Source organism: Rhinoderma darwinii, chromosome 2 (genome assembly GCF_050947455.1).
Source record: "Rhinoderma darwinii isolate aRhiDar2 chromosome 2, aRhiDar2.hap1, whole genome shotgun sequence".
In the NCBI taxonomy this organism is placed as follows: Eukaryota; Metazoa; Chordata; class Amphibia; order Anura; family Rhinodermatidae; genus Rhinoderma; species Rhinoderma darwinii.
Window position 1 is genome coordinate 250,792,370 of NC_134688.1, and position 26,597 is coordinate 250,818,966.

Consider the following 26,597-nt stretch of genomic DNA (forward strand, 5'->3'; position numbering starts at 1 on the left):
GTCCATATATGAACAGTGATGTTAGGAGCTTAAAAACTCAGAATCCACAGGCAGAACGTTGGCAACGCTCTGGCTGGGAATTCCGCTCCTTGAGGAGATCCTGACACTATCCATAAATGGACTGTGAGTTCAGGAGCTTTAAGATGCCGAAATCCTAGGCCAGAACCTCGGCATTGCTCTAGCTGGGGATTCCGCTCCTGGAGGGAGATTCTGATGCCAGGGTCAAAATATGGACAGTGACGTTAGAGGCTTTGAGATGTTGGAATCCCCGACCAGAGCAGTGGCAATGCTCTGGCCAGGGATTCTGCTCCTAGAGGAAACCTTGACGTTACATAGATAGTAATAATAAGGGCTTTGTAGTGCGAGAATTTCAGGCCAGAGCGTTGCCAATGCTCTGGCCAGTGATTCCGCTCCTGGAAGGAGCCCTTGACGTCAATGTCCAGATATGGACAGTGATGTTAGGGGCTTTGAGATGCCGGAATCGCCGGCCAAAGCGTCGGCAACGCTCTAGCCGGGGATTCTGCTTCTGTAGGATCCCCTGACTTTACTGTCCATGTATCGACAGTGGCGTGAGGGGCTTTCTAATGCAAGTGTCCCAGACCAGACCATTGGCAAAGCTGTGGCTGGGGACTCGACTTCTAGAGGGAACCCCTGACGTCATTGTCCATAAAAAGGCGGTAACGTCAGGGGCCCCACTAGTACTTGAATCCCCGGCCAGAGTGCTACCGATGCTCTAGGCCGGGGTCCGAATAGTTCAAAGCTTATTTCAGTAGGCTTTGGTTTAATATTGGCGTATAAAAATTGCAGTGTTTTTTAATTCCACCCATTGGTTATATGCAACAACGGGAGGTGAGGTCCTCTTGCTCGACAGATTTACTATAAGTTACATCAGGCATTGGCGGAAATTATAGCGGAAATCCATGGCAGATTGTTTCTGGCGTCGATTTCAGTTTGTGGAGCCTTGACAGCCAAAGTTGTGTCAAATTTATTAAGAGCCATGCTGATATATAATCATGCTTCTTACGTATGTTTTAATATTGTGTGATTGAATATGATGTTCTAGACTAGATAAAAAGTTACTATTAAAAAAACAAAAAACAGACAGCTCCCTACCAAGTTAGAGTTTGAGAAGCTGCATACTATACTCTCCTGCTACTTTGCGTAAATGGTAAGCAAATTGATTATTTTCATTTTCTACCTAAAATGGCAGAAAACACACCTATATTGGAGATGGTAAGGACGGCTAGAGGGGAAATGGAGGAGGACGGTGTTTTTAAATTGCATTTTTTTTCCTAGGTGTTTTTTATTCTATTTGCTGACAATTTTGGCAAAGTAACTCAAAAGTAGATGTGTTTATAATACTTGATTCTGTAAAGCAATGTAACGGGTCAAAATAAAGACATTGAGGGAGACTTATCAAATATCTTGCGGTAGTTATCTGACAGAAAAAAAGTTGCAAATTATGGTGCACGCCTGTTTTTAAAAAAAAATTTTTTTTGGGCAAAAATTATGCTGCTTTCGCCTTTTTCCAAACAGGAAGTGGGTCCCAGCGGTAGGCGGTTCTGCTGCACGACAGATTTAATATAAACACAACAGAAATTGGTGTAAATTATAGCGGAAATCTATGCAAGCTTGTATCTGGCATAGCTTTGAGTTTGTGGAGCCCTGACAGCCCATGTTGCGGCAGATTTATGAAGAGCCATCCGCTTCTTAGTAGATTTATGGCCACTTACTTCTGGAGGTTTCTGTTTAAAACCGGTATATGACATGCCAGTCCTAATAAATTCCCCCATTGCATTCATGTAACCAGCTTTAGGACTTAAAAGTCAATCATCACAACAAGTAACATTGTTAGTTGTTAAAGTAGGGTAAATGAATTAAGGTAGTTGGATATGAGCTTTAATGAATTGAAAGTATTTGTTTTTTTAAGCTCTTTAGAGCAAGGTTTGACAATAAAAAGTTCTTCCCATGTGTATGTAATGCTGATATGTATCCATGCTCCTTACTTATTTTAATATTGTGTGATTGAACTTGATATGCTTGACTGACAGTACTGTATGACCAAAAGTAATAGCTAGATGTTTAAGAATCAGATTCAGATAAGTTTTAGTAATGATACTTAGTTCAACAGATAGAGAGGTCCTATAGGGGAGGACCAAGTCAATGTGAGCTTGAAACTCTGAACAAATAAATACCAAGTCAGGCAGAGTGAGGCTGGGTTCACACGACCTATTTTCAGACGTAAACGAGGCGTATTATGCCTCGTTTTACATCTGAAAATAGGGCTCCAATACATCGGCAAACATCTGCCCATTCATTTGAATGGGTTTGCCGACGTATTGTGCAGACGACCTGTAATTTACGCGTCGTCGTTTGACAGCTGTCAAACGACGACGCGTATATGGACTGCCTCGGCAAAGAAGTGCAGGGCACTTCTTTGCCACGTAATTTGAGCTGTTCTTCATTGAACTCAATGAAGCACAGCTCAAGATTTACAAGCGTCTCAGACGGCTCGCAAAATGCGAGGAGGAGCATTTACGGCTGAAACGACGCAGCTGTTTTCTTCTGAAAACAGGCTGTCATTTCAGCCGTAAATGACAGCTAGCGTGTGAACATACCCTAAGGGTATGTGCACACGTAGTGACCAAAAACGTCTGAAAATACGGAGCTGTTTTCAAGGGAAAATAGTCCCTGATTTTCAGAAGTTTTTTGAGCAACTCGCGTTTTTCGCGCCGTTTTCGCTGAGTTTTTTACGTCTGTTTTTGGAGCTGTTTTCATTGGAGTCTATGAGAAAACGGCTCCAAAAACGTCCAAAGAGTGTCCTGCACTTCTTTGACGAGGCAGACATTCTACGCGTCGTCGTTTGACAGCTGTCAAACGACGACGCGTAAATTACAGGTCGTCGGCACAGTACGTCGGCAAACCCATTCAAATGAATAGGCAGATGTTTGCCGACGTATTGGAGCCGTATTTTCAGGCGTAAATCGAGGCATAATACGCCTCGTTTACGCCTGAAAATAGGTAGTGTGAACCCAGCCTTAAAAGTTAATTTAGATTAAAAAGTTACTATTAGGGTATGAGTACACAGTAGCTGGCTTTTACGTCTGAAATGACAGACTGTTTTCAGGAGAAAACAACTGCCTCGTTTCAGCCGTAAATGCTCCTCCTCGCATTTTGCGAGGCTTCTCTGACAGCCGTAAATTTTGAGCTGTGCTTCATTGAGTTCAATGAAGAACGGCTCAAATTACGTCTGAAAGAAGTGTCCTGCATTTCTTTTGAGGAGGCTGTATTTTTACGCGTCGTCGTTTGACAGCTGTCAAACGACGACGCGTAAATGACAGGTTGTCTGCACAGTACGTCGGCAAACCCTTTCAAATGAATGGGTAGATGTTTACCGACGTATTGTAGCCCTATTTTCAGACGTAAAACAAGGCATAATACGCCTCGTTTACGTCTGAAAATAGGTCGTGTGAACCAAGCCTTAAAATACAAACCACACAGCACAAGGTAGAGTTTGAGAAGCTGCATAATATACCCTCCTGCTACTTTGCCTAAATGGTGAGCAAACAGAATTTTTTTTCTACCTAAAATGGCAGAAAACACGGAAAGGACGGCTATAGGGGAAACGGAGGAGGCCGTAGTTTTTTAATAAAAAAAATTTCCTCTGTGTTTTTTATTCCATTTGCTAACAATTTAGGCAAAGTAGCTCAAAAGTAAATGTTTTTATAATACATGATATTGTAAAGTATTGTAATGGGAAATTTTGGCACACACCCGTTTTGAGTAAAAATTTTAGCTTTTTGAGAATTGATGCTGTTTTTATGTCTTTTCAAATAGTAAGTCGGTACCAGCGAGAGAGGGTATCTCCTGCATGACAGATTTAATATAATTTACACCAGCGGAAATTATAGCGGAAATCTTTTCTAGCTGGCGTAGATTTCAGTTTGTGGAGCACTGGCAGCCATATGTCACCCGAACTCCCCGGGCACAGCGTTAATTTAAGCACAAGGCTCGGGAAAGCCCCTGACATTAGCAACGGTCTGGCTGGGGATTCTGCTCCTAGGGAAGCCCCTGACAACACTGTCCATAGATGGACAGTGATGTCTGGAGCTTTAAGATGCCAAAACCCTAGGTCAGAACTCCGGCATTGCTTTGGCTAGGGATTCCGCTCCTGGAGGGATGCCCTGACGTCACTGTCCATATATGGACAGTGACGTTAAAGGCTTTGAGATGCTGGAATCCCCTGCCAAAACGTCGGCAATGCACTGGCTAGGGATTCTGCTCATGGAGGAACCCTTGACGTTACTGTCCGTACATGGACAGTGAAGTTAGGGGCTTTGTAATGCGAGAATTTGAGGCCAGAGCATCGGCAACGCTCTGGCCAGTGGTTCCTCTCCGGGAAGAAGCCCTTGACGTCAATGTCCAGATATGGCCAAAGCATCTAGCTGGGGATTCTGCTGCTGTAGGATCCCCTGATATTACTGTCCATGTATCGACAGTGACATGAGGGGCTTTGTAATGCGAGTGTCCCAGACCAGAGTATTGGAAAAGCTGTGCCTGGGGACTCGACTTCTATAGGGAGCCCCTGACGTCACTGTCCATATAAGGACGGTAAGGTCTAATGCCCCACTTGTACTGAATTCCCTGGATAGAGTGCTACCGATGCTCTAGGCCAGGGTCTGAATAGTTAAATGCTTATTACAGCGGGCTTCTGTTTAATATTGGCATATAAAAACACCAGTCTTACTAAATTCATCCGATTGGTTTCATGCAACAGTGGGAGGTGGGGTCCTGCTGCTCGACAGATTTACTATAAATTAAGCCAGGTATTGGCATAAATTATAGCGGAAATCTATGCCAGATCGTATCTGGCGTAGCTTTCAGTTCGTGGTGCCTTGAGAGCCCAAGTTTTCTCAAATTTATGGCAACTTACTCCTGCAGGCTACTGTTTAACACTGACATATGATAGGCCAGTATTAATAAACACCTCTATATGTTTATATTTAGGATTTTTTGGGATTTAAAAGTCAATTCTAACAACAAGTGACTTTGTCAATTGTTATGGTAATAGTCGGATATGATCTTTAATAAAGTGAAACAATTTTTTTAAGCTTTAAGAACAAGGTTTGACAATGATAAGTTCTTCCCATGTGTATTTAATGCTGATATGTAACTATGCTCCTTACGTATGTTTTAATACTGTGTGATTAAACTTGATAGATACAAAGTTACTATTAAAATACAAACCAGACAGCTCTCCAAGTTAAATTTTGAGAAGCTGCATACTATACCCTCCTGCTACTTTGCCTAAATTTCTATTGAGGCACTTCACTCATTACTGCCCCCTATATTTCACTTATAGTATTACACTTGCACACACACTATTCATTTATTATTTCTTACTACACATCCCATTCACGACACACCACTCCCCTCAAGACTAGTGGGAGTGGCTATTATTATTTAAAGCACCTGCTCACCCTTTCATCAGCGTTTCTGACCTGGCTGTGTCCATTTGTAAGTATGGCCTTTTTCTGTGTTTTTGTATATGTCCCCTTGTTTTTATCGGTTCTGTTTTCATAAATGATAAGCAAATTGATTATTTTCTTTTTCTACCTAAAATGGCAGAAAACACACCTATTGTGGGGATGGACGGACGACTAGAGGAGAAATGGAAGAGGCCAGTGTTTTTAAATGTAAAAAAAAATAAGTAAAAATAAAACATTTTGGAAATTTATGCTGCTTTTTCTTTTTAAACAGGAAGTGGGTCCCAGTGGTAGGGGGGTCCTGCTGCAAGACAGATTCAATATAAGTCACACCAGAAATTGGTGAAAATTATAGCGGAACTCTATGCAAGTTTGTATCTGGGATATCTTTGCTGTAGCGTCCATGGCCACTGGCCGTCGCGTTCACTCACCTCCCGACGGCCGCAGCCATGGATCTGTGAGCGCTAGTCCCCGTCTCCCTCCTAGGAGACGCCAGCGCTCACTTCCGCTCCGTTCGGCTGTGTCCCGTAGGGTGCGCGCGCACGCTCGCGCCCGGCTTTAAAGGGCCAGTGCGCGCAATAAGGAAATCGTCATCATCATCATCAACTGCCACGATTTCCTGGTCTGTAAGAAGGCCCCTGGCCTTCTAATCCTTGCCTGAGCGTTGTTCGTTTTCCCAGTCTGTTTTGCAAATGGTCCCTTAGTGTTTCCCGTTCCTGTTGTTACCCGTGCCTTGTTCCCCGTTCCTGTTTCCGTGCTTTGCCTTAGTATCAAGTCGTGCCACGTCCTGTGGAATCTGCCACGTCCAGTGGAATCTGCCACGTCCAGAGGAATCTGCCACGTCCTGTGTCATCTGCCACAACCAGAGGAATCTGCCATGTCCTGTGTCATCTGCCACAACCAGAGGAATCTGCCACGTCCTGTGTCATCTGCCACGTCCAGAGGAATCTGCCACGTCCGGAGGAATCTGCCACGTCCTGTGTCATCTGCCACGTCCGGAGGAATCCGCCACGTCTGGCGCAAATTGCGGCTCCTGTGTCATCCGCCACGTTTTGCGCCATCCGCTGCACCAATCCCATCTGTGCCAGAGCTGCAGCCACCATCTGGACTATTCAGGTACCCTTGTGCGGGACATTGTATTTCTGGGGTTTCCTGCGGTTTGTCCAGCTGCCTTCCCGCTACGGCGGTACGGCCTAGTGGGTCCACTAACCCGCTTCGTGACAGTACGCTCAGGCCATGGACCCCGCTGGTCAACCTGAGACTTTGATGACACAAGCCATGCTGGCTGAGATGGAGGATCTCCAGTCACGACAAGACCAGCTCCTCCTGTCGGTGAACGCCATAGCCCATCGGTTGCTTGCTCCAACCACAGTCATCACCGCACCCGTTCCTGCGGTTCCGCCTGCTACCCTTCCTATCTGTACCGGTACCAACCCCCTGTGTTTTTTGCCGCTACCTCCACGCTATGATGGAGATCCGAGGTCCTGCAGGGGATTTTCGAATCAGTGCCTGATCCATTTCAGACTTCATGCCAGGTCCTTCTGTTCGGATGATGTCAGGATCGCCTTCATCATCTCTTTCCTTACTGGCAAAGCCCTGGCATGGGCCAATCCTCTGTGGGAACATCAGGGACCAGAGACCCGGGACTTGCAGTGCTTCTTTCGGACCTTCCGCTCGATCTTTGAGGAACCTGGAAGAGTTTCTTCGGCTGCTGCATCTTTTCTAACCCTACACCAGGGAGACCTCTCCGTGGGCGAGTATGCCATCCAGTTCCGTATCCTGGCTGCTGAATTGTCCTGCAACAACGAGGCTTTGGTTGCTACATTCTGGCAGGGACTGTCTTTAGGGATCAAGGACGAGCTGGCTGCTCGTGATCTGCCATCCACCCTGGACTATCTTATCCTACTCGCCTCCCGTGTCGACATAAGGATCCGGGAACGTTCCCAAGAGGTTCTCCGGGGGAGAGATCTCCCCAGGCTGGATTCTGCTGTCCCGCAATCCTCCTCAGTCATCCCACCAGAGGATCCGATGCAGGGCAATTATGTCAAATTGTCTACCCAAGAGAGACAACGCAGACGCACTTCTGGACTTTGTTTGTATTGCGGCCATGGAGGCCATATTGTGCGTCTGTGTCCCCAGAAGCCAGAGAGACCCCCTTGCCTAGGATTGGTTGGAGAGACGACCCTAGGTGGAACGGAGCCTAACAGAGCATTCGCTTCCAAATTGACTATTCCTGTGACCCTGGTATCCGGCGAGAGGACGCATCAAGTTTCTGCCTATCTTGACTCTGGCTCTGCTGCAAACTTCATCCAGAAAGAGCTGGTGGATCATCTTCAGTTCCCACAGTTCCCCTGTAGACATCTCTGCTGTTGCCTCAGTTAATGGATTGCCTCTGCCTGATCCGATTATCTCTAAAACCAAGCCGTTGAAGCTCCAGGTTGGAGTACTTCATTCTGAATATATTTCTTTCCTTGTTTTGCCCAAGGCCATCAATCCTGTTTTGGTGGGCCTGCCTTGGCTTCAACTACATGCCCCAGTCCTGGACTGGAATTCTGGAGAGGTTCTCCAATGGGGCTCCAAGTGCCATGGTCGTTGTCTGGTGCAGATCCATCCTGTCAAGCCTCCTCTGCCTCAGTCGTTGGCAGGACTGCCTCCCCGTTTTGCTCAGTATGCAGATGTTTTCAGCAAAAAGGAGGCTGAGACGCTGCCTCCACATCGGTCCTATGACTGCCCCATTGAACTGGTTCCTAATGCCTCTCTCCCCCGTGGACGGGTATATCCTCTCTCCTTGCCTGAGTCTCTATCCATGTCGGCCTATATCAAGGAGAATCTGGAGAGGGGTTTTATACGAAAATCTTCCTCCCCGGCCGGGGCTGGATTCTTCTTCGTTAAAAAGAAGGATGGATCCCTTCGTCCCTGCATTGACTACCGGGGCCTCAACCTGATCACAGTCAAAAACAAATACCCGCTGCCTCTCATCTCTGAGCTGTTTGAACGCATACGAGGGGCCAAATTTTTTTCTAAGCTAGACCTGCGTGGGACTTAAAATCTAGTCCGGATTCGCCTGGGTGATGAATGGAAGACAGCATTTAACACCCGGGATGGGCACTACGAATACCTGGTGATGCCCTTCGGCCTGTGTAACGCTCCCGCAGTGTTTCATGAGTTCGTTAACGATATCTTCCGGGATCTACTCTATGTCTGTGTTGTTGTTTATCTCGATGATATTTTGATTTTCTCCCCAGATCCGACGACTCATCGGAGGCATGTCCGTCAGGTTCTACTACGATTGAGGGAGAATCATTTATACGCCAAGTTGGAGAAGTGCGTCTTTGAGAAGAACTCTCTGCCCTTCCTGGGCTACATCATCTCGGATGAAGGCCTCAAGATGGATCCTGAGAAAGTGAAGGCTGTCCTGGAGTGGCCACATCCCCAAGGCTTAAGGGCCATACAGCGGTTCCTGGGATTCGCCAATTTCTACCGGCAGTTTATTCCTAACTTTTCTTCTCTGATGGCTCCCATCTCGACCCAAGAAGGGTGTGAACGCCAAGGTGTGGACTCCAGAGGCAGAGTCCGCATTTATTAGCCTCAAGAAATCCTTCACTTCAGCCTCGATCCTCCATCATCCTGACGTATCTCGGCAGTTCTCACTGGAAGTGGACGCTTCCTCTGTTGGTGCAGGTGCACTTCTGTTCCAGAGGAGCTCCAAAGGAAAGGCAGTAGTATGTGGCTACTACTCAAGACTGTTTTCCTCTGCTGAGCGCAATTACTCCATTGGAGATCGGGAGCTGCTGGCCGTCAAGTTGGCTCTGGAGGAGTGGAGACATCTTCTGGAGTGCGCTGCTCACCCCATCCTGATCTTCACCGACCACAAGAATCTTACTTACCTTCAGTCCGCTCAAAGACTGAATCCTCGTCAAGCCAGGTGGTCGCTGTTCTTCACCCGTTTTCAGTTTCTGCTCCACTACCGTCCCGCGGACAAGAATGTGAGGGCCGATGCCCTGTCCAGATTGTTTGAGACGGAAGACTCGGTGGAGTCCCTTCAGACCATCATAGACCCGTCCTGCATTGTCACTGCTAATCCTCTGCAGATTAGAGACATCCCTCCTGGGAGGACTTTTGTTCGGTTGGCAGACAGAAAAATATTTCTCCGCTGGGAACACAGTTCTAAACTGGCTTGGCACGCCGGTGTCCGTAAAACCCAAGACCTGATTGCTCGTCACTTCTGGTGGCCCACGCTACCTAAAGATGTTCTGGACTTTGTCTCTGCTTGCACGGTGTGTGCCTCTAACAAAGTGACTCACAGCAAGCCTGCCGGCCTGCTTCAACCTCTGCCTGTACCCAGTGCCCCCTGGTAGCACATTGCGATGGACTTCGTCACAGACCTTCCCCCCTAGGCAGGATGTAACACTGTCTGGGTGGTGGTGGTGGACCGGTTCTCTAAGATGGCTCATTTTATCCCACTGACCGGCCTACCTTCTGCTCCTCGTCTGGCGAGTCTCTTCATTCAGCACATCTTTCGCTTGCATGGCTTGCCTCTTCACATTGTGTCTGACCGGGGGGTTCAGTTTACGTCTAAGTTCTGGAGAGCCCTCTGTAAACTCCTGGATGTGAGTTTGGACTTTTCCTCAGCCTATCACCCCCAATCCAATGGGCAAGTTGAGAGGATCAACCAGATCATGGAAAATTATCTCCGCCACTTCATCTCTTCACAGCATGATAACTGGGTACAGCTTCTCCATGGGCCGAGTTTTCATACAACAACCACACAAGTGAGTCCACCACTTCCACTCCATTTCACATCGTGTACAGTCAACATCCCAGAGTCCCTCTTCCTGTGTCGACTTCATCTCAGGTACCCGCTGCTGACTCTGCATATGGGGACTTCCTGCGAATCTGGCAACAGACCCGGTCCCCTATTTTGCTGGCGGTAGAGAGCATGAAGCGTAAGGCGGATACTAGGAGAAGAGTGCCGCCTCAGTATCTTCCTGGTTCACTCACCTCCCGACGCCCGCAGCCATGGATCTGTGAGCGCTGGTCCCCGTCTCCCTCCTAGGAGACGCCAGCGCTCACTTCCACTCTGTTTGGCTGTGTCCCGTAGGGTGCGCGCGCACGCTCGCGCCCGGCCTTAAAGGGCTAGTGCGCGCAATAAGGAAATCGTCATCATCATCAACTGCCACGATTTCCTGGTCTATAAGAAGGCCCCTGGCCTTCTAATCCTTGCCTGAGCATTGTTCGTTTTCACAGTCTGTCTTGCAAATGGTCCCTTAGTGTTTCCCGTTCCTGTTGTTACCCGTGCCTTGTTCCCCGTTCCTGTTTCCATGCTTTGCCTTAGTATCAAGTCGTGCCATGTCCTGTGGAATCTGCCACGTCCAGTGGAATCTGCCACGTCCAGAGGAATCTGCCACGTCCAGAGGAATCTGCCACGTCCAGTGGAATCTGCCACGTCCAGAGGAATCTGCCACGTCCAGAGGAATCTGCCACGTCCTGTGTCATCTGCCACGTCCAGAGGAATCTGCCACGTCCTGTGTCATCTGCCACTTCCAGAGGAATCTGCCACGTCCTGTGTCATCTGCCACGTCCAGAGGAATCTGCCACGTCCTGTATCATCTGCCACGTCCGGAGGAATCCGCCATGTCTGGCGCAACTTGCGGCTCCTGTGTCATCCGCCACGTTTGGCGCCATCCGCTGCACCCATCTCATCTGTGCCAGAGCTGCGGCCACCATCTGGACTATTCAGGTACCCTAGTGCGGGACATTGTATTTCTGGGGTTTCCTGCGATTTGTCCAGCTGCCTTCCCGCTACGGCGGTACGGCCTAGTGGGTCCACTAACCCGCTTCGTGACATTTGTGTTTGTGGAGCTCTGACAGCCCATGTTGCGCCAAATTTATTAAGAGCTGTCCGCTTCTTATTAAATTTATCACAACTTACTACTACAGGCTTCTGTTTAAAGGAACAGTGTCATCACAAATAATTTGTTTATATGTTAAAGATGTTAGTGCCTTAATATAAACGTTTATTTTCATTTGTGTGTTTGTGTTTTACTGTTTCTTATTTTCACACTTTTTCTTCCCTATGGGGGCTGCCATTTTTTGTTCCATTTCTGTGTGTGTCGATTAACGACACACACAGACATGGAATACGGCAGCCACAGTCCCATAGGGACTGCGAACGGCTCCCGTCCCATTGACTGCCGTGTACGGCGTCTGTGTGGGAACTGCGCATGCGCCGCTCCCACACAGTCCTATTCGAAATTGGCGCCGTCCGGCGCCATTTTCCTGTGGACCGGAAGTCGCGGCTGGACAGTAATATTACTACTTCCGGTCGCGGCTTCCGGACAAGTGCACATGGAACAGCGGCAGCAAAGGGAGCGGACGGGCCGCGGCGGCAGGAGCAGGTAAGCGATTTCAATGTATGTTAGTGTTTGTGTGTGTTTACTACTGCATGTAAACCTACTACACTGTGGGTTACCTCAAAAAATGGCGACACACAGTGTAGGAGGTTAAACCTTTCAAACCCCTCGTTTATCCCGGCACTAGCCAGGATAAAGGAGGGGGGATTGCTGAGAGCTCACTAGAGCGATAGCTTTTAACCCAATGTTGCAATGCTGCAATTTTGGGAACTAGCTCCAAACAGCTCCATCTAGTGACCAAAAATGGGTAGTATTATAAATTTGAAAAAATTTATAATATTTCCTGACTCGCGAAAAAAATAAAAAAAATTTGAACAATGTTTAATCACCCACACACTAAATGTTTAAATTTTAAAAAAAAAACATGTTTTTGGGGCGACACCATGCCTTTAACATTGGCATATGAAATGCCAGTCTTAATAAAGTCCCCCATTGTATTCATGTAACCAGCTTTAGGACTTAAAAGTCAATTATCACAACAAGTGACATTGTTAATTGTTAAGGAAGGGTAAATGAATTAAGGTAGTTGGATATGAGCTTTATTGTATTGAAACTAGTTTTATTAAGCTCTTAACCCCTTCAAGATCCAGCCTGTTTTGGCCTTCAGGACCCAGCCAATTTTTTCAAATCTGACATGTGTTACTTTATGTGGTAATAACGTTGGAATGCTTTTACCTATCCAAGCGATTCTGAGATTGTTTTCTCGTGACATGTTGTACTTTATGTTAGTGAAAAAATGTTCTCGATAATTTTGGTATTTATTTCTGAAAAACACCACAATTTAGAAAAAAATTGCAAAAATTAGAATTTTTCTAAATTTAAACGTATCTGCTTGTAAAACAGATAGTAATACCACACAAAATAGTTACTAGTTAACATTTCCCATATGTGTACTTTATGTTTGCATCGTTTTTTGAACATCCTTTTATTTTTCTAGGACATTACAAGGCTTAGAACTTTAGCCGCAATTTCTCATATTTTCAAGAAAATTTCAAAAGCCTATTTTTTCAGGGACCAGTTCAGTTCTGAGGTGGCTTTGAGGGCCTTATATATTAGAAAATCGCCAGAAGTCACCCCATTTTTAAAACTGCACCCCTCAAGGTATTCGAATCAGCATTCACAAAGTGTTTTAACTCTTTAGGCGTTTCACAGGAATTAAAGCAAAGTAGAGGTGAAATTTACAAATTAATTTTTTTTTGCCGAAATTCATTTCTAATACATTTTTTTTTTGTAACACAGAAGGTTTTACCAGAGAAATGCAACTCAATATTTTATTGCCCAGATTCTGCAGTTTTTAGAAATATCCCACATGTGGCCTTAGTGTGATAATGGACTGAAGCACCAGCCTCAGAAGCAAAGGAGCACCTAGTGGATTTTGGGCCTCCTTTTTTTTAGAAAATATTTTAGGCACCTTGTCAGGTTTTAAGAGGTCTTGTGGTGCCAAAACAGTGGAAACACCCCAAAAGTTACCCCATTTTGGAAACTACACCCCTCAAGGAATTTATCTAGGTGTATAGTTAGCATTTTGACCGCACAGGTTTTTCGCTAAATTTATCAGAATTAGTGTGTAAAAATGAAAATCTACTTTTTTCTGAAAAAACATAGAAATTTTTAATATTTACAAGAGATACTATAGAAAATGCACCCCAACATATGTAAAGCAATGTCTCCCGATTACGGCAATATCCCATATGTGGTAATAAACTGCTGATTGGACCCACAGCAAGGCTCAGAAGGGAAGGAGCGCCATTTGGATTTTGGAGCACGGATTTTGCTGGATTGGTTTTCGGTTCCATGTCGCGTTTGCAACACCCTGGAGGGACCAAAACAGGGGAAACCCTCCAAAAGTGACCCCATTTTGGAAACTACACCTATCAAGGAATTTATCTAGGGGTATAGTTAGCATTTTGACTGCACAGGTTTTTCGCTAAATATATTGGAATTAGTCTGTAAAAATTAAAATCTACTTTTTTTCTGAAAAAACATAGAAATTTGTAATATTTACGAGGAATAATGAAGAAAATCACCCCAACATTTGTAAAGCAATGTCTCCTGATTACAGCAATATCCCATATGTGGTAATAAACTGCTGATTGGACCCACAGCAGGGCTCAGAAGGGAAGGAGTGCCATTTGGATTTTGGAGCACAGATTTTGCTGGATTGGTTTTCGGTGACATGTCGCGTTTGCAACGCCCTGGAGAGACCAAAACAGGGGAAACCCTACAAAAGTGACCCCATTTTGGAAACTACATCTCTCAAGTAATTTATCTAGGGGTATAGTTAGCATTTTGACCACACAGGTTTTTTTGCAGAATTTAGTGGAATTAGGCAGTGAAAATGAAAATCATTTTTTTTTCTGAAAAAGCATAGAAATGTTACATTTTTACAAGGAATAAAGGAAAAAAGAACCACAACATTTGTAAAGCATTTTCTCCTGATTACGGCAATACCCCATATGTGGTAATAAACTGCTGATTGGACCCATGGCAGCGCTCAGAAGGGAAGTAGCGCCATTTGGATTTTGGAGCACGGATTTTGCTGGATTGTTTTTCGGTGCCATGCCGCCTTTGCAACGCCCTGGAGAGACCAAAACAGTGGAAGCCCCCCAAGTTTCCCCATTTCTGAAACACCCCTCAAGGAATTTTTCTAGGGGTATAGTGAACATTTAGACTCCACGGGTCTTTTGCAGAATTTATTAGAATTAGGCGGAGAGAATTAATATCACAATTTTTTTCCACTAAAATGTTGAATTTTCTCATTTTCACAAGGGATAAAGGAGAAATAAACAACCAATTTTTGTAAAGCTATTTCTCCCGGGTACGGAAATACCCCACATGGGGTCATACATTTTTTTCATTAGAAATGAATTAACCCTTTCAGGACTGATCCATTTTTTGCTTTCTTATCTTCGTTTTTCACTACCCGCCTTCCAAGAGCCATAACTTTTTTTCTTTTTCCGTCAGTAGAGTGGTGTGAGGGCTTATTTCTTGCGGGAGGAATTGTAGTTTCTATTGATACCATTTAAAGTGCCATAAAAAGTACTGGGAAACTGAAAAAAAATAGGAAAATATAGGAATATAGGAAGAAAATCTGATTCCATTTTTTGGGGCTTTCGTTTTTAAAGTTTTCGCTGTGCGGTAAAAACGAAAACTACAGCGATTTTGGTGGTTTAAATTATTTAAGTTTTTTACGGTGTTCACCGTGCGAGTTAAATAATGGTATATTGTAATAGTTCGGCCTTTTACGGACGTAGCGATAACAATTCTGTTAATTTTTTTACATTACTTTTGAAGAAAAATGGGAAAAGGTTTTTTTTTTTAACTAAACTTTTTTCTTTCTCACTACTAATAACTTTAATTCTTCTACACATTTTATTAGTCCCCTTAGGGGACTTGAACCAGCGATCATTGGATCGCTGGTACAATATACTGCAATACTAATGTATTGCACTATATTGTTGTTTTTACAGACTCCTGTAACAGCGCGATCGCTGTTCCTGTCCGTTAGTCCCGGGTGTCAGCTGTAATACACAGCCGACACCTGCAGCGTATGGAGCGGGCTCAGCACGTGAGCCCGCTCCATACATCAACCCCCGCACCATGACGTGCTATTAAGTCATAGTGCTCAAAGGGGTTAATGCACAGCAGATGGTGTGAATATTGCAATTTTCCACTGATATGCCATTTTAGTGCATAATATGTTGTGCCCAGTTTGTGCCACTGAAGATAAATACCTCATAAAATGTTAAACCATGTTCTCCTGGGTATCGCGATGCCATATATGTGGACGCAAACAGCTGTTTGGGCACGCTGCAGGGCTCAGAAGGGAGGGATGCCATTTTGCTTTTGGAGCGCAGATTTTGCTTGGTAGTTTTTCTGTTTGGGGTTTCGCTGGTATTTCAGTTTATAATGTGGGGACATATGTAATCTGTGCGGAGAACATCAGGGCATAATAAGAGGGTATAAAAATGCGGTAAAGAAATAATAATTCCTAGATGTGTGGCCGGTGTCCCACTGATAAATGGTGTCGGATGTTACCCGCTTTTAGAAAACACTGCACATTTTGCATCGCTATATTCCTGGGAGCTAGAACTTCTTTATTTTTTCACCACCGGAGCTGCGTGAGGGATTATTTGTTGCGAGACAATCTGTACTTTTCATTGGTACCATTTTGGGATACATGCGATTTTTTTAATCACTTTTTATTACATTTTTTTGCAAGCCGGGTGACCAAAAACAAGCAATTCTGACAATGTTTTTTAGTTTATTTCTTGCGGCGTTCACCGTGCACTATAAATTACCATTATATTTTATTCTGCGGGTCGGTACGATTACGGCGATACGATATGTATATAGGGTTTTTTTAAGTTTTGCAGCGTTTGCGCAATAAAATCACTTTTTTATAAAATAATTTATTTTCTGTCACCATATTCTGAGAGCCGCAACTTTTTTATTTTTCTGTCAAAAAAGCTGTGTAAGAGCTTGTTTTTTGAGGGACGGGTTGTAGTTTTTATCTGTATTATTTTCGAGTACATGCGACTTTTTGATCACTTTTTATTCTCTATTTTGGGAGGGGTGGTGACCAAAAAATAGCGATTCTGGTGTCGTTTCTTATTGATTTTTTTTGGGGTGTTCATCGTGCGGGAAAAATAACATTATAGTTTTATAGTTGGGGTCGTTACGAACGCGGGGATACCAAATATGTGTACTTTTTTTAACGTGTTCATTTTTTTCTTATAATGAAAGACTTATTATAGGAAAAAAATGCAGTGCTTGTTTATATAACTTATAACTTTTATTTTTACACTTTTTTTAAAACATTTTTATTCTTTTTTTTACTTTTTTCACTTGTCCCACTAGGGGACACTTAGACTTGCAGCTTTGATCGCTGCTAGAGTACATTACACTACACACGTAGTGTAATGTATTCTAACTGTCATTGTGACGTGACAGTCACACTGACAGGAAGCCTCGGAGGACCGGTGGAGGCTGTTCCTCCGAGGCTTCCGTACATGGCAACCCGGAGGTCATTGTCTGACCTCCGATTGCCGTGACAAGCATCGGTAGCCCCCACGATCACTTCGTGGGGACTGCCGATGTGCTTCAAACCCCTTAAATGCAGCGACAGCAATCCGCCAGATTTATGGGGTTAATTGCCGAAATCAGCGGCGATGGTCCGCTGACCGGCAAGGCTGGAGCGTCAGCTGTCAGGGACAGCTGACCTCCCGGTTCCCGGACACTGTCCGTTAGGACAGTGTGCGCCGGGAACTACTCCGCAATAGTACGTCTGGATGCGGGAACTAATTCCGCTGCAGGACGTACTATTGCGGCGCAGCGCGGGAAGAGGTTAAGAGCAAGGTTTGACAATGATAAGTTCTTCCCATGTGTATCTAATTCTGATATGCATCCATGGACCTTATGTATTTTAATATTGTATGATTGAACTTGGTAACTTCGTATGCTTTGACTGACGGTACTGTATGATCAGAAGTAGTAGCTAGATGTTTAAGAATCAGATTCAGATGAGTTTTAGTAATAAAACTTTGTTTAACAGTTAGGGCTTGTTCACACAGAGTTTTTTGACACGTTTTTTGACGCGGAAAACGCGTCGGAAAACGCGCCAAAAACGACCCAAAATGACTCCCATTGATTTCAATGGGAGACGGAGGCGTTTTTTACCGCGAGTAAAAAAAACGCCTCGCGGCAAAAAGAAGGGACATGACTCTTCTTGATGCGGTTTCCGCGTCCAAAACGGCATTGAAATCAATGGGGACACGTCAAAAAACACATCGAACTTGTGAGGTGTTTTCTGACGAGTATATTGCCGAGTGTTTTGGAGGAGTTTTTTGCAGGAGTCGTCTCCTGCTGCTAGTCCAGCCCAGAAAGGGGCTGTCATTTCCTGTCTGCTCGTGGAGGCTGAAAACCATTGTGGACAGAACTCCCCTGAGGGATACAGAAAACCGAAGTCTTGCATCCAAATCGAATACAAGTAAGTGCAATTGCTCCTATGTTCCATACATGCTATACATGTATGGAGCTGTGCATTTTTTTTTTTAGAATTTTTATTTTTTTTCGTTTGCATCACCATTCATTTCAATGGTGACAGATCCGTTGCTAATGGTTTCTGTTTGTCCCCGTTGTGCAAAGGGTTCTGTCGTTTTGACGGAACCAATACCGCAGTGTAGGGAATCCCATTAGCAACGGATCCATCAGCATTGAAGTCAATGATGATGCAAATGCAATGATGATGTTTTTTTTAATGTGGGCCTGTTCACATCAGCGTGGTTTCTGCTGAGGGGTTCCGTCGGTGCTTTCAGTCAGGGGAACCCCTCAACGGAAAGGCAAGTGTGAAGTAAGTTCCGTTTGCATCACCATTCATTTCAATGGTGACAGATCCGTTGCTAATGGTTTCTGTTTGTCCCCGTTGTGCAAAGGGTTCTGTCGTTTTACGGAATGAATGGCGCAGTCAACTAATACATCAAAGACGACAAAACCCTGTCACAACGGTGGCAGATGGAAACTATTTAAGTAGGTTAGGCTTTGTTGACATCTGCGTTGGGGTCCCGTTCTGAAGTTCCATCGGAGCTTTCCGTCTGAATTGGACCCTGAGCAGACACAAACTGAAACCAGAGGTTTTCGTCTCCATCACTATAGATTTTAATGGTGATGGAGCCGCTGACCGTGGTTTACGTTTGTCTCTTGTGTGGACTAGATCCGTCTTTTTGCCGGAAGCAATAGCGTAGTATACAGTTATCCGGCCCTTATCCAGTGTGAACATATGTTTTTTCTGAATTTTATTCAACGTGTGGATGAAATTTTTTAAAATCTCATCCACTCTGCTTGGTACTGTACGCTGCATATTTTCCGCTAGGAAATGCAGGGCAAGGTTTAGTAGAGTAATTTTAAGTGACCTTTCTATTGTAATTTATTACAGGTACAGACACATCCCAATCTATGGGACAAAGGCGCAACTGGGTACAGTGACCGTTATGCTCGCGGAGACAGCTGGCTGAACATATGCAAGGCCCTGTACCCGGCCTGGAATAGCCTTTCTGCCTCTGAACAAAGGCGTATTGGTGAGTATGTCACTTTTTTCATTCCATTCATTTTAATTTAAAAATCTTTATCAACATGTTTGTTTTTTAGTATTTTAAAAAGTAACTTAGTTTTGAATTTGCAGAGGAGGATGTGAAAAAAAGGTGGAAGAGCGTGCGGGACCGCTTCCTGAAGGTGTTGCGAAAGACCGAGAGGAGTGGAGGCTCTCCATCTAAAAGAGTCAAGGTCCCTCACCATGATGAGCTGCTGTTCATCTTGCCTAGCAGGGGACAACGGCCGTAAGTATTGATGCCCACTGGCGTAGCTATAGGGGTCGCTGCGGTGGCAATTGCGACCGGGCCCCGAAGCCAGGGGCGCCCATAGCCCCCCGCACCACATCAATAAAAAGTTACTATAGTAACTCGGTCCGCGGGCCCCTGTTACTATAGTAACAGACTGTACTTACCTTCCTGGATCCGGATCGCAGCGGAGTTCCTGATGTCAAGCACTGTGCGCAGCGCATGACGTCACAGCGATACAGCATCAAGACGACAGAACTACCGCCGCAGCTGAAGAGGAAGGTAAGGTTAGCCATGACTGGCGGGGTCCGACTCCCGGCACCCGCCAATCAGCTGTTTTGAAGGGGCTGCAGCACTCGTACGAGAGCTGCTTCACCTTCATTTCGGTCACACTGTGAATCGGTGTCGGCGATTCACAGTGTGAGCGAGTAGTGAAATGAAGGGGAAGCAGCTCTCGTACGAGTGCTGCGGCCCTTATCAAAACAGCTGATTGGCGGGTCCCGGGAGACGGACCCTGACACATCAGCTATTGATGGCCTATCCTGAGGATAGGCCATCAATGTTTAGGGACTGCACAACCCCTTTAAGCCTACGATGTAGCAGGCTCAGAGGGCCCATGAGACAGGGACACAGATTGTGTGATCCTGTCTGCTGGGCCCCGTATCTAAGCCAATCACATGGTAGGCTTAGATACATGGCCCATGCGTGATCCTATCTGCTGGGCCCTGTATCTAAGCCAATCACATGGTAGGCTTAGATACAGGGCCCATGTGTGATCCAGTCTGATGGGCCCTGTATATAAGCCTACCACACTGTAGGCTTAGATACAGGGCCCCAGCACACAGTAATCTTATACTGTATAAGATTACTGTCTGCTGGACCCTGTATCTAAGCCTACCTTGTGGTAGGCTTAGATACAGGGTCCCACAGACAGTATCACACATGGGCCCTGTATCGAAGCCCAACATGTGTGACTAATAGGTTTTTTGTTTGTTTTCTTACAGGTTCGGTCGTTGGACTACGTCGGATTCCAGGACTAATTCCATGACGGCTTTTTTTTTTATTTTTTATTATCAATAAAATGGTTAATGAGGGTTGTGTGTGTGTTTTTTTTCTTTCAATAAAATATTTTTTCTATGTCTTTGTGTTTTTTTATTTTAAACTTTATTACTACCGCCTTAGTAATGGCCGCCGGCTGATTGACAGCGTCCATTACTAAGGCGGGGCTTAGTGTTAGCCGGTGCAGAGGCTAACACTAACCCCCTTTATTACCCCGGTACCCACCGCCACCAGGGGTGCTGGGAAGAGCCGGGTACCATCCAGTACTTGACGATCTGTAGTGATGGTCGGCCACTGGGGTGGCCGCAGGCTGGTATTATCAGGAGGGGAAAGGCCAAAAACAGTGGCCCTTGCCACCCTGGTAATGCTAGGCTGCTGCTGCTTTATTGTATCTGGCTGGTTATGAAAAATGGGGGGGACCCCACGTCATTTAAAAAAAATAAACTAAAAAACAATTGGAAAGAACGATGTCGGGGTCCCCCCCTATTTTCATAACCAGCCAGATTCAACACAGCAGCAGCAGGCAGCATTACCAGGGTGGTAGGTGCCACTGTTTTGGCCTTCCCCAGCCTAATACTACCAGCCTGCGGCCACCCCGGTGCCTGCCCGTCACTACAGATGGTCGGGTACTGGTTTGTACCTGGCTCTTCCCAGTACCCCTGGTGGCGGTGGGTACCAGGGTAATAATGGGGGTTAGTGTAGCCTCTGCACCGGCTAACATTAAGCCCCGCCTTAGTAATGGAGGTTGTCAATCAGCCAGCGGCCATTACTAAGGCGGTGATAATAAAGTTTAAAAAAATACAAGCACATAGAAAAAATATTTTATTTAAATAAAAAAACACAACCCTCATTAACCATTTTATTGCGAATAAAAAAACGCCATCATTGAAGTCTTCGAATCCGACGTAGTCCAACAACCGAATCTGTAAAACAAACACAAACACACAAAAAGAATCCGTAACACATAAATAAGCCAAATTATTATTCTTACCTTTCCTGGGTCCAGCGCTGGAGCTGCAATGTCAGCGAGCTGGACCCTATAGCTAATCCGATCATGTGTGATAATGTCTGCTGAGCCAATGTATTTAATCCTATTCATAGTTTATAGGGTCGTAGTGCTATAGATATGCTATGCTGTCTCCTATACACACATTTTTTGGGGGGGCGGACACATATGTATTGGGGCTATTTGCCCTGACATTTTAAGCCCTTAGTGATGCCCCTGGCTGCTACTGCTGCATTGTTGGGTCACTTAGGAGACCCAGCGATCCAGCTGAAAGCTGCGGACCGTTGGCCATGAGAAGTTTGCGAGGGGGGGCCCAATAAGAACTTTTGCATCGCGGCCCATGAGTCTTTAGCTACGCCCCTGTTGATGCCTATGTTTGAATTTTAAAAAGGAGTTTTCCTACGTCCTTAAAGAGGCTCTGTCACCAGATTTTGCAACCCCTATCTGTTATTGCAGCAGATAGGCGCTGCAATGTAGATTACAGTATCGTTTTTATTTTAAAAAAACGAGCATTTTTGGCCAAGTTATGACCATTTTTGTAATTATGCAAATGAGGCTTGCAAAAGTCCAAGTGGGTGTGTTTAAAAGTAAAAGTCCAAGTGGGCGTGTATTAGGTGCGTACATCGGGGCGTTTTTAATACTTTTACTAGCTGGGCGCTCTGAAGAGAAGTAACATCCTCTTCTCTTCAGAACGCCCAGCTTCTGACAGTGCAGATCTGTGACATCACTCACAGGTCCTGCATCGTGACGGCCACATCGGCACCAGAGGCTACAGTTGATTCTGCAGCAGCATCAGCGTTTTGCAGGTAAGTCGATGTTACTTCTCTTCAGAGCACCCAGCTAGTGAAAGTATTAAAAACGCCCCGATGTACGCACATAATACACGCCCACTTGGACTTTTACTTTTAAACACACCCACTTGGACTTTTGCAAGCCTCATTTGCATAATTACAAAAATGGTCATAACTTGGCCAAAAATGCTCGTTTTTTAAAAATAAAAATGATACTGTAATCTACATTGCAGCGCCTATCTGCTGCAATAGCAGATAGGGGTTGCAAAATCTGGTGACAGAGCCTCTTTAATGTATTTTTTTCCACAGAACTGAAGGCAACTATCAAGAGGATGAGGGCCCTGCCACCCAAGATGAACAACAGCAGATGGAGAGGGAACCCACTCCTTCTACTTCGACCCATTATGAAGCGGAGGGGGAAGAAGAACTGACGGGATGCTTGTTGGCCACTGAAATGTCACTGGGGAGGAGACACCCGTCTCCTCACTAGTGCCACTTCAACATGACAGTGCCCCCCCTGTGGCCACCCAGGTCAGTGATCCCGCCCCCCCTACCGGCACCTCTTCCACGCGGGGGCGTAGAAGGACCCCCCGGGTAACGGACAGGCAACTACAGGTGGAGACTGAGACCTTGTCATTTATACAGAGGGTGGGCACCGATGACCGATTTGACCTTTTTGGTCACGCATTGGCATCTTCCTGCCGCCAGTTGCCAACGGAAAGGCAAGATGATTTTATATGTTTCAGTTTCGGCGCGGTGGCAGACTTTCATCACACCCTTGCCCTGCCGGCAGTGGGTGAACTTCTCACCCATTTCCGACAGGCTTTAGGTCCCCGTCGTGGTCAATTTTCTGGCGCGGCCTCCACCACCACCCAGAGACAAACTTTAGGCAATCCTGCCCCTTACCCCGCTCCTTATTTGACCACTGCTGGAACACAATTTGTGCAATCTTTTCTCCCGTGCCCCCCTACCAGCAGTGGGCCACAGCCTACTGCCTCAACACCCTCCACGTTACCATAACTTTTATTAATTGCGCTGTGGGTGGAGGTGGACACCTTGTTTTCCTGTATGTTGTATAGTATTGTTGGTTGTGTAATTTACAGATATGTTGTAAAACTGTTAAATACATTATTTATTAAATTATAACATTAACATTTATTTGCATTGTGTGTGTGTGTATTTTTTACTGTTAGGGCCTGTTCACATTAGCGTTGCCTTTCCGTTCTGGGGTTCCGTCGGAGGTTTACATCTGGTGAAGCCATGATATCAATGGTGACGGAAACATTGCTAATGGTTTCCCTTCGTCACCATTCTGGCATGCTGCCGGTTTAACGACAGAATCAATAGCGCAGTCGACTGGTGACGAATGGAAAACATTAGCACTCACACGGAAAGCCAATGCTGATGTGAACAGGACCTTAATTTTATTGGACTTAAGTCAGGGCTTGTTCACATCAGTGTTGGATTTCCGTTCAGGGGTTCCGTCGGAGGTTTCCGTCGGGTGAACCCCTCAACGTAAAGTCAAACTGAAACCTTAGCGCTATTGATTCTGTCAAAAAACAGAAACCGGACGAAACGGTGACAAACAGAAACCATTAGCAATGCTTCCGTCACCATTTATATCAATGGAAGAGGTTCCCCGTTGACTTTCCATTGAGGGGTTCCACGACAGAAACCTCCGATGGAACCCCTGAATGCAAAGCCAACGCTGATGTCAACAGACCCTCGGGCTTTGTTCACATCTGCGCCAGGTGTCTGTTGCGACGCACTCTGTCGAAACAGATCCGTGACTGACACAAACGTAAACTACAAATTTCCGTTTCCATCACCATTGGTGTAAATTCCTGCTGCAGAAAGTGGACTGAATTTGAATGTTGTTTCAGCAGTGGAAAGTCTGTTACTTTCACCAAAATTGCTCAAGAAAATACGTTACGTGTGGACAAGACCTTACACATTCTAAGTAGAAAAAAAAGCCAACACAACTTTTGCAACTTTAAAAATTTATTAAAGACATACAATGTCTTTCAAAACAAATTTCATTTTCAACATAAATCCATTAGCGGAAATCTGATAACAGGATGGTGGATCAAACAAGTTGGATGGGACCCACGAGGAGAAACATCAGTCCTGGAATGGCTGCTGTTCACTGAGGCATGCAAATTGCCGAGGCACGGCACCTTCGGGACTCATGAAGTAGTCCGCAAAGGCATCTCTCACCTGTACAGCACGGTTGGATGCACGGCCAAAAAAACAACTGGCAGGTAGGTCACTAAAAGCTGCCTGTTGATCCACACCCATGTCCAAACTGTCATAGTCGTGAACATAGTTGTGGAGTACACAGGCAGCTTTAATGACCATGTCAACTGTGCCTGGATCCAACTGCATTGCACAGGTGAAGACCCTCCACTTACTACTCATGATCCCGAAGGTGCACTCCACGAAGCGTCGTGCCCGGCTCAGCCTCATGTTGAAGACTCTCTTCCGGGCATCCAGTGCCCTCCGTGGGTATGGGCGCAGCAGGTTGGTCATCAGCGGAAAAGCCTCATCCCCCACCATGACGAAAGGGAATGGATGCGTGGTACCTGGAAGAGGTCTTGGAGGGGGCAGAGTCACCTGATCTACCAGCACTCGCTGGCCGAATGTCGATGTCAGTAGCGCCCGGGAGTCCCCAGTACTGCCATAAGCGCCAACTTCGATAGCAACAAACTTGTACGAGGCATCAGCCACCGCCATCAGGACCACAGAAAAGTACTTCTTGTAATTGAAGTAATGTGATCCTGATTGCGGTGGCTGCTGCACACGTATGTGCTTCCCGTCGACGGCGCCTATGCAGTTTGGGAAATTGGCCACAGACTGAAAGTCTGCTGCTGCCTGCAACCAAGTCTCTTGGGTCGGACTGGGTATCGAAATGGGCTGTAAGTGCTGCCAGATCACGTGGCATGTACTCATCACAATTCCAGAGATGGTAGATTTACCAACCTGGAATTGGAGGTGCAGAGATGCGTAACTCTCCCCAGTTGCCAAAAATCTGAAAGAGATAGAGAAAAAAAAAATTAGTACAAGGAGCTATACATGACTATCTTCACCACATGCCTATCTTGACCATAACCAGTAATATTTTTCATATAGTTTTAGTACATGGTCAAGAAGGCAAAACACACACAAAAGACATGTAAAATAAACTCACCGCAACGTGATTAGCAGCCTCTCCGTAGGACTGATAGCTCTCCTCATGTTGGTATCCTCACGGATCAGATGGTTTGCCAGGATCACATCTAGCTGATCAAAGGCGCTGACAGACATTCGACAGAAATCTGAAAACTTGTCAGGATAGCTGTAAAGAAACATCAAAATGGATTAGCCACTTGTGTATTATTAGTTACATTTTTGATTTTTCATTCGCCGCCATCAAAGAACCATAACAGCCCCCCTGTACATAGTGTCAGAAGCCATTTGTACATAGCGCCCCCCATATAAAACAAAAAAACATTATACTCACCTAGGCAATGAGATGAGCTGATCCACAACCTCAACGGGATCCTTGCATAGACCGGCGTGATGCAGCGACGTCATCATGCCAGCCTGCGCAGGGATACTGTCTGTGTACATGATAAAAAATGCATTACAAACATGGCCACCAGCCTATGGCAGAGCAAGGAGATTCCTCCCTGCTATGCCATACTGTTCAATAGGATCTGCGTCCAAGCACACAGATACTATTCAATGTAGCATGGCACAGCCATATCATCTGCTAGCGACATCTCCAGGCATGGGGGGGGGGGCTGTGTTGGTGGCCGGCACAGGCAGCCTGATGTCGTGTGCCCCATAGCAGGTGGTATGGTTTCTACAGCGGTAGTGACACCCCTACCAACGGCGTGGATGCCAAAAATTATGCCATTTAGTGGTTAAATACACAGGGTCATACTTCTCTGTATTCACATTTTTATACAGTTGCAATAAGAAAAAAACAACAACTCACCATCGCAGTTCGGCATACAGCTGTCCAATGTGTCCCCTCTGTGGCCGCAGTTCGTTAATGGGGTGCACCCAGTAACGGCGATGGCGTTTTCTCCGTTGTTCTTCCACCTGTGAAAAAAAAAAGTATTGAACAGAAATGAATGCTTTGTCTACATTGGGGTAATGGAGGGTAGAAAAACGGTGTGTCAAAACTTACCTCTCGCCACCTGCGCCGACGAACAACATTAACAAGCACCTTCATGAGGAGGCACATCTGACGCCTCCTCACCTTTATTCTGGGCAATACTGCGACCCCACTGCTGCCCTGCTCTTGATTTAGCTCCATGTCCAGCAGATTTCTCAAGAAAATGGCATGTAGCAGGAGGATGGGTGGAGTTTTCATAGGAAGTACAACCCCCAGAAGGATGCCATGCATGTGAAAACCTCGGCAAAAACAGCCTGAAAAACCGCCTGGAAAACCGCCTCAAAAACCACGTCAAAAACCACGTAAAAAAACACATCAAACATGAAAACCTCCAGGGTCAGTTTTT

General features: G+C 45.6%; 2 long non-coding RNA genes across 2 annotated transcripts in view; both read left to right on the forward strand.

Annotated features, from left to right (window-relative positions):
* The window catches only part of LOC142741077 (uncharacterized), a 47,169-nt gene extending 41,482 nt beyond the window's left edge, over window positions 1-5,687 (forward strand). The window contains exon 3 of the long non-coding RNA XR_012880992.1: window positions 5,629-5,687. This is a non-coding gene — a long non-coding RNA (uncharacterized LOC142741077). The remainder of the gene's footprint in view (window positions 1-5,628) is intronic.
* An 11,140-nt stretch (window positions 5,688-16,827) lies between these two features.
* On the forward strand, window positions 16,828-23,173 carry LOC142741078 (uncharacterized). The gene is made up of 4 exons (XR_012880993.1): window positions 16,828-17,888; window positions 18,834-18,975; window positions 19,080-19,233; window positions 22,399-23,173. It is a non-coding gene; the product is annotated as an uncharacterized LOC142741078 (long non-coding RNA).
* The last annotated feature ends 3,424 nt before the right edge of the window (window positions 23,174-26,597 follow it).